Raw genomic sequence first — 17,826 nt, 5'->3', positions numbered from 1 at the left:
CAGACAGAAAAAAAATTAATACTTAAATAGATAATGGCCAAAATTTTTTTTATTTTTATTTTTTACAAATAGTTTATTGTCAAATTGGTTTCCATATAACACCCAGTGCTCATCCCCACAAGTGCCCTCCTCCATGCCTATCTCCCCCCTCCCTCCGACATCCATCAGTCCTCAGTTTCTCAGCATTCAAGAGTCTCTCATGGTTTGCCTCTCTCCCTTTCCCCCACCATTTCCCCCCTTCTTCTCTCCCATGGTCCTCAGTTAAGTTCCTCCTAATCCTCCTATATGTGCAAACATGTGATATTTGTCCTTCTCTACCTGACTTATTTCGCTAAGCATAACACCCTCAAGGTCCATCCATGTTGCTACACATAATGGCCAAAAATTTTAAATAAAAAAAAAAAACAAGATCATACCACAGATCAAAGACGAAGCTAAGACAGCCAACATATGCTAATGATAATAATAGTAGTAATAGTTAGTAGTAATAAAAGAAGACACACCTAAGTAGTTAAATTACTGAAAACCAAACATAATGAAGAAGTCTTGAAGGCAACCAGAAAGTTTTAAAAAGATACAGAGGACTTTTTCCTTTTGGTGGCACGCAGTAGCAAGAAGGTGGTGCAGATTTCTAAGAAGAGGAAATTTGTTGCTAATGGCCTCTTCAGAGCTGATCTGAACAAGTTTCTCACTTGGGAGCTGGCTGAAGATGGCTGCTCCAGAGTCGAGGTCTCAGTAACAACAACCAGGACTGAAATCATTATCTTGGCTATCAGGACACAGAATGTTCTTGGTGAGAAGGGCCAGTGGATCTAGGACTTGACCACTGTGGTTCAGAAGAGGTTTGGCTCCCCTGAAAGCATTATAGAGCTTTATGCTAAAAAGGTGGCCACAAGAGGTCTGCGTGCTATTGCCCAGGAAGTCTCTGTGTTACAGACTCCTAGGATGCCTTGCTGTATGGAGGGCCTGCTTATGGTGTGCTATGGCTGATCATGGAGAGTGAGTCCAAAGACTGTGATGTCATGGTGTCTGGGAAAGTCTGAGGACAGAGGGCTAAATCCATGAAGTTTGTAGATGGCCTGATGATTCACAGTGGGAAACCTGTTACCTACTACATTGACACTGCTGTGTGCCATGTGCTGCTCCGACACAGTGTGCTGGGCCTCAAGATGAAGATCATGCTTCCCTGGGATCCAAGTGGTAAGACTGGCCCCACAAAGCCCCTGCCTGATCATGTGAGCACTGTGGAACCCACTATGAACCCACCACTCCCATCTTGGAACAGAAAAGTAGGAAGCCAGCGCTCCCAGCCATGCTGCACCCAGTACCCACAGAACAACAGGGTCTCCTTGGCAGCTGGATCTAGGAGTTTGGATATTGGTCTGTAAATACCTTTAATAAAATCTTTGAAAAAAGTCACGTGGCCTGCATAGACTGTGCATCCACTATTTGGACTGAGGATTCCTTTGCTCCGAGAGAATATTACTTGGTTGATTCTTAGGACTGCCTGGTTTATAATGCTTCTGTGCTTTCCCTGAAATCCTTGGTTTCAACTGTGACTGTGAGGCAAGAGCCAGAACAGGAGGACCCAAACAGAACTCACCAGAGGGATATCCTATGGGGGAGTAAGCCTGGTGATGGTGAAGCTCCTTAATCAATTCATCTGTGGTATCAGATTATAGATTTAGAATAGGGATATATTTGAGATGGCTTTCTTTACCTGATGTATAAGGAAATCTGTATTGCACATAGGAAATATAGTGCCAATTCTAAAAAATACATAGAGAAATAAAAATAAACATTACAGCAGACATTTTACCAGAAATGGTGCAAGCCAGAAGGCAATGGAGCAGCACTTTTAAAGTCCTAAAAAGGAGGGGCGCCTGGGTGGCTCAGTCGGTTAAGCACTCGACTTTGGCTCAGGTCATGATCTTACGGTTCATGGGTTTGAGCCCCGCGTCGGGCTCTGTGCTCGCAGCTCAGAGCCTGGAGCCTGTTTCAAATTCTGTATCTCCCTCTCTCTCTGACCCTCCTCTGCTCACGCTGTCTCTATCTCTCTCTCAAAAATAAATAAAACATTAAAAAAATAATAATAAAGTCCTAAAAAGGAAAGAAAGTCAACTCAAATAATACACCAAGCAAAAATCTTTCAAAACTGAAAGTGAAATAAAGACCTTTTCAGAACAAAAGCTGAGAAAATTCATTGTCAGCAGACCTGTGAGACAAGTATTGTTAAAGTTCTTTAGGTAGAAGTGGTATGATTCCTGACAGAAACTCACAGCGTCTTCACAAAGAAACAAAACAGGCCAGAGTGTTTAACACAGAAAAGTAAATATAAAATTCTTTATTTTCAGCAGCCTACGAAATAACTTCCTATCCAAACAAGGGACTACCAACGTTTCAGTAAAGGTCTAGACAATAAATGTTTTAGATTTTATGGGCCACTGTCTCACAGCTACTCACTTCTGCCCTTGTAGCATGCAATCAGCTGTGTAAATCACCTTTGACTTTTCAGTAAACTTTATTTGCAAAAACAGGTGACAGGTCCTTGTTTGCTGATCTCTGGCTTAAAGAAAAATAGCTTATAGCCTATAAAGTTAAAATACATGACAAAACAGAGGAAAGTACAGTAGGATTGAAAATAAACTGTTGTAAGATCCTTATATTACATATCAAATTATATGAAGTTAACTGTGATAATTTAAAAATGCAATGCATGTCCTGAAACTTAGGGAAACTACTAAAAAGTAGAGAAAGATTTGGCTAATAAGTAAATAATGGAAATACAATGGAATCTTAAAAATTACTGAGTCTAAAATAAGGAAAAGAGAAAAAAGGAACAAAGAACACATGGACAAATAAAAAACAACTAGCATGATAGTAGATTCAAATCTATATATCAATTATTGTGTTAAATGTAAATGGCTTAGGTTTTAAAACAAGTCTCAAAACATTTAACAGCATTTAAATCATCCAGAGTATATTCTTTGACCTTAATGGCATTAAACTAAAACTCAGTAATGGAGGCTAGAAAATCCAGAAATATTTGGGAATTAAACAGCCTTCTAAATAATGCATATGTCAGAGAACAGGTCACAGGAAATTAGAAGATACTTTTAACTAGGTGAAAATACTAATTATCAAAAATTTGTAGAATGCAGATAAAGTAGCATTTTGAAGGAAGCTTGTAAAAGTTAAACAAAAAAGCAAATTAAATCTAAAGCATTCAGAAGAAAATGATAAAGAACACTAATGAAACAAAAAGTAAATGAAGCTAACAGCTATTTTTTTGAAAAGATCAATTTAATTGAAATATTTAATCACACTGATCAAGAAAAACAAAAAATTATCAATACCAGGAATGAAAGGGAGGATGTTACAAATCCAACAGACTTTAAGAGGACATAAGGGAATATTAGAAACAACTCTATGCCAATAAATTTGAAAAGGAAAGTAATAAAGCCAGTTTGGTCAGGAGATGAAGCATCAGTTTAAGATGTGTTGAGTTTAGGATAATAGAAAACTAGATAAAAATATCTAGAATCAGTTGTGCCTGGGTGGCTCAATTGGTTAAGCGTCTGACTTCAGCTCAGGTCATGATCTCACGGTTCGTGGGTTCGAGTCCTGCGTCGGGCTCTGTGCTGACAGCTAGCTCAGAGCCTGGACCCTCCTTCAGATTCTGTGTCTCTCACTCTCTCTGACCCTCCCCTGCTCACTCTGTCTGTCTGTCTGTCTGTCTCTCTCTCTCAAAAATAAATAAAACATTAAAAAAAATTTTTTTAGTCTAGAATCAGAGAGCAGTTCATGTCAGAAGCTCATGAAAGAGGTTGAGGAAGAATGTAACAGGCTTTGGTTTTGAAAAAAAATTTTTAAGAGTTTTAACCAAACTCTTGCTATAAATTGAGGTTGCTAAATATTTTGTTTTCTTGTATGTAAGAGAATGTTTTGTCTCTAATTTTTATGTGGTAGTCTTTTACACTGTTATAAGTTAAAACTCCCTAACTCTGTTATTAGTAAATGGCGTTATAAGTGATCATATATTATCTAGTCATATTTCTCTGCTTTCAGACAATTGTCTTAGTCAACTAAAAAGTTCATCCTTGCACACTGTCTTGAAGATCTCCATGGATAACCATCACTATAATCTTTGGATAAGTTTTTTGCCATGTGTTATTTTCTTAATCAAAAATTGATTCTTGTTTCTACCTTAAATAACCACAGTTTTCTGTGGACTTGCATCTTAGCCTCTTATTTAATCTACTTAGAGATAGCATTTATTGGGGCGCCTGGGTGGCTCAGTCAGGTTAAGTGTGGGACTTCAGCTCAGGTCATGATCTCATGGTTTGTGGATTCAGAGGCTGGAGCCTGCTTTGGATTCTGTGTCTCCTTCTCTCTCTGCCCCTCCCCAGCATGTGCTCTGTCTCTGTCTCTCCATCTCAAAAATAAACATTAAAAAAAAAAAAAGAAGAAGAAAAGAGGGCCACCTGGGTGGCTCAGTTGGTTAAGCATCCGACTTCTGCTCAGGTGATGATCTTGTAGTCCATGAGTTCGCACACTGTGTCAGGCTCTGTGCTGACATCTCAGAGCTTGGAGACTGCCTCAGATTCTGTGTCTCTCTTTCTCTCTGTCCCTTTCCTGCTCATGCTCTGTCTCAAAAATAAATAAATATTTTTAAAATTTCAGAAAAAAAAAGAAAAGATAGCATATATTCCCTTACTATTTTTTTCCTTCTTACCAATTCCAGTTATTTAAATTATTTCTATAGAACCTCTTCTATCCTGCTGATTTTAAACAATCTTTTCTTTTGGGGCACCTGGGTGGCCCAGTCAGTTAAGCGTCCAACTTTGGCTCAGGTCATGATTTTGTGGATTGTGAGTTCAAGCCCCCCATTGGACTCTGCTGTCAGCATAGAGCCCACTTCAGAACCTCTGTCTACCTCTGTCTGCCCCTCCATGTACACTCTCTCTCTTTAAAAAATAAGCATTTAAAAAAATAAAAATAAAAAATCTTCACTTTTATCTCAGTCTTATGTACATCATTTAAAAACTATGATGGCCTGTAAGAAGCTAGGAAAAGAAATTTATATGGCAGAAATAGCACTTTATAATATTTGAATGTATAAAAACATGATATCACAAATCAGTGTGAATTAAAAGAATCCTACACAACTTGATACGTGGATAATTGGTGATTTGTAAAGAATTAAATTATGTGTTTACCTGAATGTAAAAGTAAAATATAGAGTTAATATTTTAATTGAATCCATAAAAATGTTGAAAGATGATAGAAGAGTCTTGCCGCTTGCTATTACATGAAAGAGGTAAGAGAGAATACAGATGGAAGAAGTTTAATATTCTGAACACATAAGGCACACAACTAACATAAGCATACGATTCACAGTAGAGCAAAGATAAGTTAATTTCTAAACATGACAAATGTTTCACTTAACAAAGATAGAAGATTAGGTCAGTGAGATGTCATTTTTGCCTAATGAAGATCTTTTAATGAACATTACTTTATAATGGTTGGTCAGTGTGTGATTAGGGCTGTGCCTTTCTTGCATTCAGCAGAAATATAAATTGTTACATCGTTTACTAACACCATGTTGACAATTATATGTTAAACATTACTGACTCAACCCATTAATTATTCTTTTAGGATCTTTTCCTAAGGAAGAAATCAATGATTTGGACAAAGACTGTTAATATCAGCATTTGTATTTTAAAAGGAAAAGGATAGGGATAAAGAGAGAAAGAATAGGAAATTACTTACATGTCCCAAAATAGTGGAAGTAGATAAAATAATTATAGTACAACATTGTGATGGAAAAGTTTTTTGGCCATTAAAAACCGTGTCTTTGAACACTCTTTAATGACCAGGAAAATCCCTGGATGTAATGTCAAGTAGAGAAGTAAAATACAAAGTTCTGTATACCAAATAATCTGAATTTAATTAAAAAATTTGTTTACATACATGTAGACATCGCCATACCAAAACATTAACAGTGGTTATCTTTGGATACTAATATTTTTCAGTTTTCTAAAATAACCATATATTCCTTCTATAACCAGTAAAGGTTTTTTTTTTTTTTTAACTTAATACATGGCTAAAATTTAGAAAATGCACCAAACGCATAATTTTGAGGACTTTCTGCCAAAAACGTCTTGGAATTACAAACACTTCCCTTCATAAGAGTTGGGTTGTACTGCAGGAAGTGAACAGAACAATTACCAGCAGACCCACTGCTATCCCTGATTTGGTAGGACAGGTACTAGAGCTCTGAGCAGCCTGGACGAGGAAGGATGGAAACTGGCCTACTTTGAGCCTGTTTCCCTTCACATTCATTACCATTGTGAATCTCCAAGAGTAAAATAGAATGCAAATATGTAGCATTCCCAAATTTGACCATGGAGATTTTGTCTTTTTTAAGTCGACTCATTAATATCTTAAAGGGCACAATTTGGGAAACACTGATATAGAGATATTCAAAGGCAGATGGACAAAACTGAGGTTGGCAAACAGTAGCCCACAGGCCAAGTCCAGCCAACCTCCTGTTTTTCTAAATAAAACTTTATTGGGATACAACCATGCTTGTTTACTGTTTGTCTGTGTCTGATCTGTAGGTGTTTCCACACTACAGTGGCAGAGATGAGTAGTTTCAACACAGACCATATGTCCCACCAAGCCTGAAATGTTTAATCCCTTACAGAAGTTTGCCGAACATAGACATAAATGATAGGAATCGTTCAGCCCTGATAGTTTGTGATCGTAAGTTATTTTTGGTCACTGGAAGTATGTTTCGGGTAAAAGTTTTAAAATGAACAAAGTGGGGGTAGGTGGGAAAAGGCTGAAGAAGGGCAGGAGAGTGAAGAACATAAGGATAACAGAAGAATGTCAGACGTGGTGTGTAACGACGTGCCATGGTGACGGACTGCAGGGAGAAGCTGTTAACGAGAGAACTACAAATTACAAGAGTTTGCTAGCACATCTTTGTGGCTGACATCTGAGAGACAGTTAAGTACCAGAAACCCTGTGGAGTAAATTATTGAAAGTATAAAGAAATCTCTTATGATGATGTTTACTTTCATGCATCAGGTTTAAAAATAATACTGGACGTATTTGGCATCGTTGAGACTGAGCCTTATTTTTGTAGAAGGAATTTTCTGCTGCTGACTGGCTACCTGCTGGCTAGTGCTTCATTGCAAGAAGATAGTTCGGAGCACCCATGATTGGCCTCTGATATAATTTGGATGGCATGGTTTTAAGTTAATTGTCACCTTTGAACGTTAAATGAAACTTTGTAATTATAGTTATAATATATAAAACATGTATGCAACACAACTAGAAAACAGAGTTTCTAATTGGGAATTAGAATTTGAGAATGTATATGTTTCAAACATACCTTCCTTTTTTTTCCTCCAGCTTTATTGAGATGTAATTAACATTTAACATTGTGTAAATTTAAGGTGTAAAATGTGATGATTTGTACATATTGCAAAATGTTTAGCACAGTATGGTTAGTTAACATTCACTACCTCACACAACTGCCATTTTGTTATTGTGGTGAGACTATGGTGAGTTCACCTCTCCTACAACTTCAAGTACACGGTACAGTATTGTTTACTAGAGTCACTTTGCTGCATATTACAGCTCCAGATCTTATTCCTTTGTAAGTGGAAGTTTGTACCTTTTGACCAACATTTCCCTATTTCCCCCAGCCTTCAGTTCTAGTAATCATTATTCTACTCCATTTCTCATGCAACATGAGTCAATGCCAAACATAATGTTCTTAAAATATTCAATCTCATGTGTGTGTGAGTACATTTTTCAAAATTTTGGTTATCGTACAGTGCAAGATTGGCTTCAGGAGTAGAATTCAGTGATTCATCACTTAGATACAGTATCCAGAGCTCATCACTACCACTGCCCTTCTTAGTACCCATCATCCATCTAGCCCATCTCCCTCTTCCCTCCCTCTGTCAACCCACAGTTTGTTCTCTATCATTCAAAAGTCTCTGTGGTTTGTTTCCCTCTCTTCTCTCCCTCCCCCCAATGCTGTTTTTAATATTTACTTTTATGCATTTTGAGAATAGCAACTCTTGATTTTAGGGTCTCTTGTAGTTTTAAAAATATTACTCATAACTGTTATTTTTATTTGCTGCCAGTTAAATTAATAGTATCTGTCATTTTGTGCCGAAATATTTTCTATGTCTTATTGTCTACTGAATAATTTTTTTAAACATTGGTATTATAAATTATGGCAGCTAAGAGTAGTAAGAATTAAGTAAAATGTATTTTGTCTATTAACTTTTTATTAGCCTTTCTTCCTGTCAGTTTGAATTTAAAAATAGATTCCAAAATTATCTTGTAAGATTTAAACTTAAAAACACAAGAGTTTTTTTCTCTGTATTCATTCATATCAAGTCTGATACTTGGCAGTTTTAGTTCGAGTAAGGGAAGATGGGCTAGTGAAAAGGGAGTAATATGAGCCTGTTTTTAGTAAAGGAAATTCATACTTCACCAGCTCATTAAATGACTTCTAGGATATTATGGCCATGGTAGATAAAGATACATATTGAACTTCTCTTTTTTTATGTGTGACAGAAACATTTGCAAAAAATTCCATGTAGTATCTAAGGTAAATATTGAATAACAGAAGTTGTGGAATAAGTGACTAAGGCCTGGCATGATTAAAAGTTGGCTAGATAGCAGGAAATCATTAGTCATTAGTGGAATATTTTAAATCTGAAGCACTAGGATATATGATAGTTGGTGTTGATTTTAATCAAAGGAGAAATTCTAATCAGTTATTTTGCCTTTTTGTAGCAGTAATTATACATTTAAGAAAAGTTTTAACTCAAGACAACTATGATGAAATTTGACTTCTTAATCATGAATTCCATGTCCAGGAACTTTCTGTGATTGAAAATGCATCTAATATCAATGCGTGGGTTCTAGTTCTTGTCTGCCATTAACTTACTGAGTGATTGGATCAGGTAGTGAAATTCTTTATTTTCTGTAAAATGAAGGATTTAGATTATTTGACTTCCTTATCACTCAAATACTCTGTTAAATGCAGCTGTTATAGAAATACATGCATTAAATATAAGATGCATTTCAAAATATTTTTTCTATTTAAGTATTAAAATAGATATATTGTTTGCAGAAAGATTGAGGCATTGCCAGTTACCTGCCACAGTGTGTACAATGACACAGATCTCATACTAACAACCTGAATTATTGGCTTCATGTCCCAACCTCACTACAGCAGAGGTAGCTAATTTCTCTGAGTATCATTTTCCTTATCTATAAGTATAAACAGTAATATCTGCACAGCACACCTCTGAGGGGCAAAAGAGTAATAAAGTTGACCCTTGAACAACATGGAGGTTAGGGGCACTGACCTCTCTGCACAATCAAAAATCTGCATATAATTTGTCCCCCCAAAAACTTAACTAGTAATAACCTAATGTTGACTAGAAGCCTTTACCAGTAAACAGTGAGCTAATACATATTTTATATATTATATGTATTTTAGACTACATTCTTACAATAAAGTAAGTTAGAGGACAGAATCTGTTAAGAAAATAATAAGGAGGGGCACCTGGATGGCTCAGTCAGTTGAGCATCTAACTCTTGATGTCAGCTCAGGTCTTGATCTTGGTGTCTTGAGTTCAGGCCCCTCATTGGGCTCTGTGCCAGGCATGAAGCCTACTTGAAAGAAAGGAATAAGGAAGAGAAAATACATTTGCAGTACTATATTGTATTTATCAAAACAAAAAAATTGTGTGTAAGTGGACCAGTCCAGTTCAAAGCCATGTTGTTCAAGGGTCAACTGTGTATGTAAAGTATTTTGTAAATCATAAGTACTCTGCAACTCTAACGTAAGAGTAATTTGAAAGAATGTACAAAGGCAAAGCTACTGAATGGGAATTTAGTAGTCAGCATTAAACTAAATTAAAATGAAAATAGAAGGTTAACTTCATGGGAGCACCTGGGTAGCTCAGTCAGTTAAGCGTCTCAATTTCAACTCACCTCATGATCCCACGGTTCATGAGTTCAAGCCCTACATTGGGATCTCTGCTGTCAGCACAGAGCTTGCTTTTGATCCTCCCCCACCCCCGCCCTTCCTATGCTTACTTTCTCTTTTTCTCTTGCAAAAATAAGTGAACCTTAAAAAAAAAAAAAGGTTAACTTCATGAAGCAAGGTTTGAGAATTTTTTCAAGTAGACAATAATAATCTATTTGATATTCAGTTAGATCATTTAAATTTGCAAACAAGAAAAAAAATCTTATATGAACGGATTGAAAGGCATCTGAAATGGTTTGCTTAAAACTAAACTTGCATAAAATAGTTTTAAATAAATATAACCCATGTTCATTGTCAAAATAAGAATGCATAATTGACCAAAATAAAAGTAAATGTATCTTTTACCCCTTCCCTTAATCCCACTTCCTAAGAGATAGCCCATGTTAGCAAACATTGTGTATTTATTTAGCAAGTATTTGTTGAACAAAATCTATATACTATTTAAAATTGTATATTCAACTGCACTGGGTGGTGGGGATGACATAGCCAACAAGGAGGCATGATTCTCTGCCCTTATAGTGTTTATGTACTATACACATAAACAGACATCGAGTAAGTAAATAAAAACGTAATTATCAATTTTATGCCTTTTAAAGGAAATGAATATTAGGCTCTGAAAAAGAATTATTGAGGGTATATTGAGAGTTTTAAATAGGATGGACAGAGAGGGCCTTTCTGATGCGATATGTAAGTTGAGACTTGAGCATTAGAAGCCTGTGTGTGTACATTTTATATTGATATGTGTATATGCATGTATAACCTTTTTATTTGCAGAAGTGAAATCATATTTTTCTGTGACTTTACTGAACAATATTTTGTGGACATACTGGTACTTACAGGTTTACTTTCTTTTTTACCTTTTCCATTATCATCGGACTGGAGTATGAGGAGACGTGTTTTCATGCTCTTGACAGCAGTGGAAATTTTTTTGAAATGCAGTTTTATGATTTAGAATTCATATCTGCTTTCATCGAATAACTCTTTATAATAATTTACATGTATAGCTACCAAATATTTAAAGATATTTATGTTAGACGAGAATAAATCTGGAAGCAGTGTAGTCAATACAGTTAGTAAGGGGGCTGATTAAATAGCATGAATGCAGTGGAATACTAGGTAGCTGTTAAAATATAAGGTAGATATGGAAAAATATCTGAATTTTATTTTTTAAAAATTTTTTAATGTTTTATTTATTTCTGAGAGAGAGAGAGACAGACAGAGTGCAAGCTGGGGAGGAGCAGAGAGAGACACAGAATCCGAAGCAGGCTCCAGGCTCTGAGCTGTCTGCATAGAGCCCAAACAGAGCTCAAATTCACGAACTGTGAGGTCATGACCTGAGCCAAAATCAGAAGCTTAATCATGTAAGCCACCCAGATGCCCTGTGAGTTATATTATTATTAAAGCAAGTTCTAAAAAAGTATATACAGTCTGATTTCATTTGTAGAAGAGGTAAGATAGAAGGATATTTGAGTAATACCTTTGAACAGGGGTTAGGGGTACCAACTCCGGTGTGGTCAAAAATCTGCCTATAACTTTTGACTCCCTAAAAACTTTACTGATTGTGAGAACCATGAGAGATGACTTGTTACTGCAGTACACAATTTGCTGGAGAAATGGACTGCTTACACAGAGATAATTAATGTCATACAACCGTCATTAGCTTCACACAGCTTATCAAGCAGATACTTGCAATACCTTAGCTCACCACAGTGGCAACAAGAGGTGGCTACTAAATTATTACAGTAGTACAGTATGTACTGCAGTTAATTTTATGTAGTTACAATTTATTTTTTTTCTATTTTTAAGGCATTAAAATTTTTAAATATTTTAAAAAATTTATTATTTTTGAGGGAGAGAGAGCACATGTGAGCAGGGAAGGGGTAGAGAGAGGGGGGATAGAGGATCCAAAGTGGCCTTTGTGCTGACAGCAGAGAGCCTAATGACATCTTTTTTTTTTTAACATTCATCTTTGAGAGACAGAGACAGAGCATGAGCAGGGGAGGGGCAGAGAGAAGAGACACAGAATCCAAAGGAGGCTCCTGGCTCTGATCTGTCAGCCCAGAGCCTGAAGTGGGGCTCAGATGTGGGGCTCGAACTCACAGACTGTGAGATCATGACCTGAGCCGAAGTTGGAGGCTTAACAGACTGAACCACCCAGGTGCCCCAGCAGTTACAATTTATTTTTTATTTTTATTTTTTTATATTTTTATTTATTTCTAGGAGAGAGAGAGAGAGACAGCGTGAGCAGGGGAGGGTCAGAGAGAGAGGGAGATACAGACTCCGAAATAGGCTCCAGGCTCTGAGCTGGCAGTCAGCACAGAGCCCGACGCGGGGCTCGAACCCACGAATCGCGAGATCATGACCTAAGTGAAAGTCGGACGCTTAACCGACTAAGCCACCCAGACGCCCCGCCAGCAGTTACAATTTAATACTGTCTGTACATTTGTTTACAGTTCTCTCAGCTGCAAGTGACACCATGTATATAGTCTGTGTATAAATTTTAATAAATTTTAACTTGGTGTGTTTTAAGTTTGTGTGTATTTTATGGTAGTAAATTATAAAATAGGCTAGTATTTACATATAATTTATATATCCGGACATAACTAACTTTTTCTTAATTTTTTTTGTATATTTCTAGGCTATGAAGTTCACCTGTGAGTTTTTTCAAATTATTTACAAATCTCCAAAATAATTTCCAATATATTTATTGAAAAAAATTACGTATAAGTGAACCCATGCAGTTCCAACCTGTGTTGTTCAACGGTCTACTGTAGATGTATATATGCTTGTAAGAAAGTTTTATAAATCTACACAACAATCTGTTAATTGTGCTTAAATCTGAGGAATGGGGTTGGAAATGTCTGAAGATGGGAAGGGAAGGACAATGTTTTATAAGTATTTGAAAAGCCAAATAAAAAATCTGTTAGAAATTAAATTTGGAATATTGCAATTAGGTCTGTATACATAGTGATTTTTATTTTGTTCAGGATAGTTTAAAACTGTTTGAATTTTTATTTCTTGAAGACAATGCTATTGGAGAAAAAGTAGGTACTCAAAGTATTTGGCAACTATCTCCAAATATTTTCTTATCTTCAAATATCTTCTATTATAGCTTTTCACCCCTGGAAGATGAATCATGTCATATAAGTGCTAAGGCAGTTAGGTATAATTTATCAAAATATTAAAGCAAATTTGTTAAACCAACAAGTATTTTATTATGTATAGTGTATAAATAGAGCTTCCTAGTTACCTGGCGGAGACCCTATCACATAGGCCAGCAAGAGAGAGAATATAAAATCCTAGAATCCAGTTTAGCTGAGTTGGAGGCTCAGTTAAGTGACTTACCTTATATCACATCGTTAGTTAGCATCAGAGTCAGGACTGATAACTATGTTTTCAGTTTCAGAATTCACTGTGCCACTCTAGCAAATTTAAGGTCTTTAAGACAAAGATCATCCACATTCTCTTAATTTCAAGTTCATTCCTTTGAGTCTATTGCTGTACTTATTGACAAGGCTGGTCATGCGTACCACTTTGCAAGGGTGATCATGCATCTGGTGTGCCTGAGACAGCCCTTGTTGAGGTCTGTTGTCCCAGCATAATTACCAAAAGTGCTTTCTTTTCACTCTCCAAATTGTTCGGCTGTGGACAGTATATTCTGCAGTTGCTCCAATTATTGCCAGTCTATTGAATCTGAAAAGCCGTGAACAGTACGAGGGTAGAGATTTGGGATTATGAATCTAAAGAATTGCAGTGCCAGCTGTGCTAAATGCCAGAGTGCTGCTGTCATTCTGAATGGGGGAAAAAGGACTCCTGTTCGGTTTGACAGACAAGGATGGCTCCTTGAAGAATATGGCATTTGAGCTGAACATAGAAGGAAGAGTAGGACTGTAGATTGGTCAGGCTACACAAAGATGAAAGAGGATGGCATTTCAGATGTATAAGTAAGAAGGCTCAAAGTGCATTTGAAGAATACGGGCAGCTTAGCTTCCCAGTGTTCAGAAAGTAAGAATATAAGAATATACATCCCCAAATTCAGATAGGCCAGATAGTACCAGCTAAAAAGATTGGGGTTTGTTGAGTAGCTAAAATACCCCAACAATTTTCAGGTACAGAAAAAAGTAGCACTTTGTGTACAAGTAGTACACAAGGATTAGTCTATCAGAGGTGTCTTGAGTGAGTTTAGAGAGGAAAATAGGAAATCTGTGGTACTGATTGGAATTCTGTGCCATATCAGATTTAAGACTGCACTAGGCATTGACAGTGGAAAGAGAAACTCTTTTTATCCCTCAATGGTAAACATTTAATAAATGTTAGATAGATGTTCCTACAAAGGAAGAGAGGACAAGCTTTGTGATTTTGAGGGGGAATATTTAGGGTAAGGGGGAGAAGATTTAAGTTTCATACTAAAATCAAGTAGAGATTATCTGTATAAGTCCAAGATATGATCTCAGTCTAGTTAGATTAAGAAAGTTTGTCCCCATTACAGTTGAGTTGTGCTGTAATGAGTGCTGTTTTTAGAGAGCTTTGGAGAGGTAGAAATATAATTTAAGTATAATTCGTTTGTTGAATGCTTAACATTTCATCTTTGACAAAAGTCATGAATTTTGAGGCCAGAACTTGTGAGGTCTGGGTAATAACTTAGTGCCTCAATTATAGACTTTTGGTCTCAAGCAATTAAATAGAAGTTCTGCAAATGACCTTTCTGGACACAAAGATGAATTTAGATATTATCAGAGAGCAAGCTTGAATTTGAATTTAATGCTGTTATTTTGTTATAAAGAAAGAATCTATTATGCAGTGCTAAAACACCAGAAGGAAGATAGTATGTCTGAATATCTTTTAATTGGTAGCTATATTTAAGAGATGATAAATTATACAATAATGTCATAGTTGGCAGAATATTGTTTAGGACTAAAAGACATCACTGACAGTCTGGTTGCTTGTAGACTTTATTTCATATATTTCAGTGCTGGATCAGTGTATTTTTCATTTTAGGTTATAGTGTTGTTAGTGCTGAAAACATCTCCCATTTGATACATACTTAAGAGAGCACCAGAAATTAAAGAGTATGATATAATTTGATATGCATTTGAGTTACATTTTTCTGTAGTATTAGCATTTTAAATGCTACTACTACCTTATAACTAGTATAATATTGTCTTCATATGTGTGTGTGTGTGTGTATGCGTATAAAAAAAAAAAAAGACCTTTGTTCACCACCAGAATCACCCTCTGAGTTTCCTCGTATACATTGTGTACCTGAGCGTTGTAGACAACAACAAATGACAAAAAGAATATGAGAGACTTTTTAGCTGGATTCTAGTTGGATGACAATTTTCTCCTAATTTTTAGGATTCCTCTTCACTTTACACTCCTTTACACATTTGAGTAGTTGGAGCTTTTTGTCGAACTTGGTTGAAGATCCAGATTAGGTACTACTTGAATTCTATCACTTTTTACACAATCTGAGGAAATAAAAGCTGCTAGAATTGGGTTTCTAAATCTGAATCTTAAAAAATGCTAATGCTCTTTATCTCTTCACTATGTCTTGGAAGACTGGTTATGATCAGAGTTTATATAAATCATTAAGCGCATTGGAACAAAGTCAGTTTTCTCTTTTTATTGGTCTAAATGGGTAATGAGCAAAAATATCTTTACTCATTTTGTCTTTCCTTTTTTCTGGAATGTTATAATCTTATTGAGGAGACAGCCGTTTGATTTAGGATGAAAGGAGAGAAGGCTATCTTTTTTTTCTGGGCTCACTGCTGTGGCAGGTGCGTCATTAGCATCTGGCACACCTTTTTTAATGAATGCCTTTGATGTCAGGAAAATGTCAGATGACTTCCTTAAAATTGAAACATATCTCCTGCACACAAGAATGGGAGGAGTATTTGTGTTCATTTTATTTTATAACTTCCTTCAATTGTTTATATAAATCATTTATTTAAACCAGCAGTTCACTGCAGGGGCTGCTTATCTGAACACATGCCTACTAAAACTCCCCAATAGAGTGCGTTCCTCTGATATCAGATTAGTTCTTCTCTACCTTTGGGATTTAGTTCCTCAGAGGAAGAGCTCTAAAGTCTGTGGAATCATCACATGCAATTTTCATTCCCTTGCTTTGAAATTGTTTGAATACTCAAAATATGTAGCCTTGACAAAGTATTTTTGTGAGCTTATGTTTACATTGCATTGTGCCCCTAACCAGTCGCCTAGCTGTTTAACGACTGTGCTGGTGGACATTTCAGATATTTGCATAGATTTGAATTATTTCATTTTGGAGTATGTTATTTTCTCACAATCCTAGAAGACCATTAATAAATTCATAAGCACCAACTTCAGTTGGGCCTCAGACTCCTGGACAACCCTATTAGTTTTTTCTAGTCAACTTCCTCCCCTTTCTTGTATATCAATTATTTTAAACCTTCATGCTCTTCAAACCTACTGTTTTAATGCCAGAAGATGACCACATTTCTCATTTCATTGGAATTTGAGATTGTTTTTGTGATGTAATATACAGTTTTTTGGTGAGAGTTCTACAGGTATCATGTTTGCTAGATATTACCGCTTGTAAGTGTCTATGATCTCAAAGTTGTTAATTGTGTTGTAAAATTCTTTAGAGCCTTACCTAATTTTTGTCTACTTAGTCTGCCAATCTCTAGGAAAATACATTTCTAAGAAAGATACGATTGCAAATTTGTTCAATTCTTGTATTTCTAACTATTACTGCTTTGTATATTCAGAAGCTGTTATTAATGCATTAGGAATCATGACTTATTTTCCTGGTAGATTGCTGTGTTTCATCAAATCTAAGATGATAAGATGCATCCTGATTTCAGAAATCTTAGAATGTAAAAAAGAATATCATAGAATCTAGAAAATGTGGCATTTTATCAGCAAGAAACATTCATTTTGCCCTGATTAATTCTTGTTACCTTCAACTATGTTTTGTTGGATATTGACATTACTATACTTTATCTATCTATCTATCTATCTATCTATCTATCTATCTATCTTGAGAGAGAGAGTGCACAAGTGAGGGAGAGGCGGGGAGGGAGGGGGATAGGGAATCCCAAGCAGGCTCTGCTATGTGCTGCCAGCACAGAGCCCAGCACCAGGCTTCATCTCATGAACTGTAAGATCACCACCTGAGCCAGAATTAAGAGTCAAGACACTTAAGCAACTGAGCCACCCAGGCGCCCCACCTGCTTTCTTTTTAATTGTATTGCCTGGTATATATTTTATTTTCAAACTTTTGGTGTTCTCTTATTTTATGGACTATAGACAGCTTTACACTTACTGTTTTTATATCCTGAGTCCTGTTGACCCATCCTAATTTGTTTCTATTTATCAAATGGTTATCGTTAAAACTTTCAGACTGTAAAAGTGTTACCATAGTTGTTTTTTTGTTTTGTTTTTGTTTTTGTATTTTAGCAGCACTTTGGGTTAACCATGATCTCTCTCACCAAATAATTAAAAAGTTTATCATACTTTCACTGCCTTCTTCCTCATATGCTGTGCTTTCCTCCCAAATGTATTCTTTGGATTACAGTTTCTATTTTCTTGGATTTGTTTAAATTTACTTTGCTAGAACTGCTAGGAATTTACCCAAGGGATACAGAAATGCTGAGGCATAGGAGCACATGTACCCCAATGTTCATAGCAGCACTCTCCACAATAGCTAAAACATGGAAAGAGCCTAAGTGTCCATCAACAGATGAATGGATCAAGAA

General features: G+C 36.1%; 1 protein-coding gene and 1 pseudogene across 3 annotated transcripts in view; both read left to right on the top strand.

Annotated features, from left to right (window-relative positions):
- Positions 1-17,826, top strand: part of NEO1 (neogenin 1) — a 242,688-nt gene that overhangs the window by 134,064 nt on the left and 90,798 nt on the right. The window lies entirely within an intron of this gene.
- On the top strand, positions 952-1,402 carry LOC120235502 (annotated as a pseudogene).

This window comes from Hyaena hyaena, unplaced genomic scaffold, assembly GCF_003009895.1.
Source record: "Hyaena hyaena isolate Hyena2069 unplaced genomic scaffold, ASM300989v1 scaffold_130, whole genome shotgun sequence".
Lineage (NCBI taxonomy): Eukaryota > Metazoa > Chordata > Mammalia > Carnivora > Hyaenidae > Hyaena > Hyaena hyaena.
The sequence above is the reverse complement of the archived record's forward strand: the minus strand, read 5'-3'. Positions and strand labels throughout refer to the sequence as shown.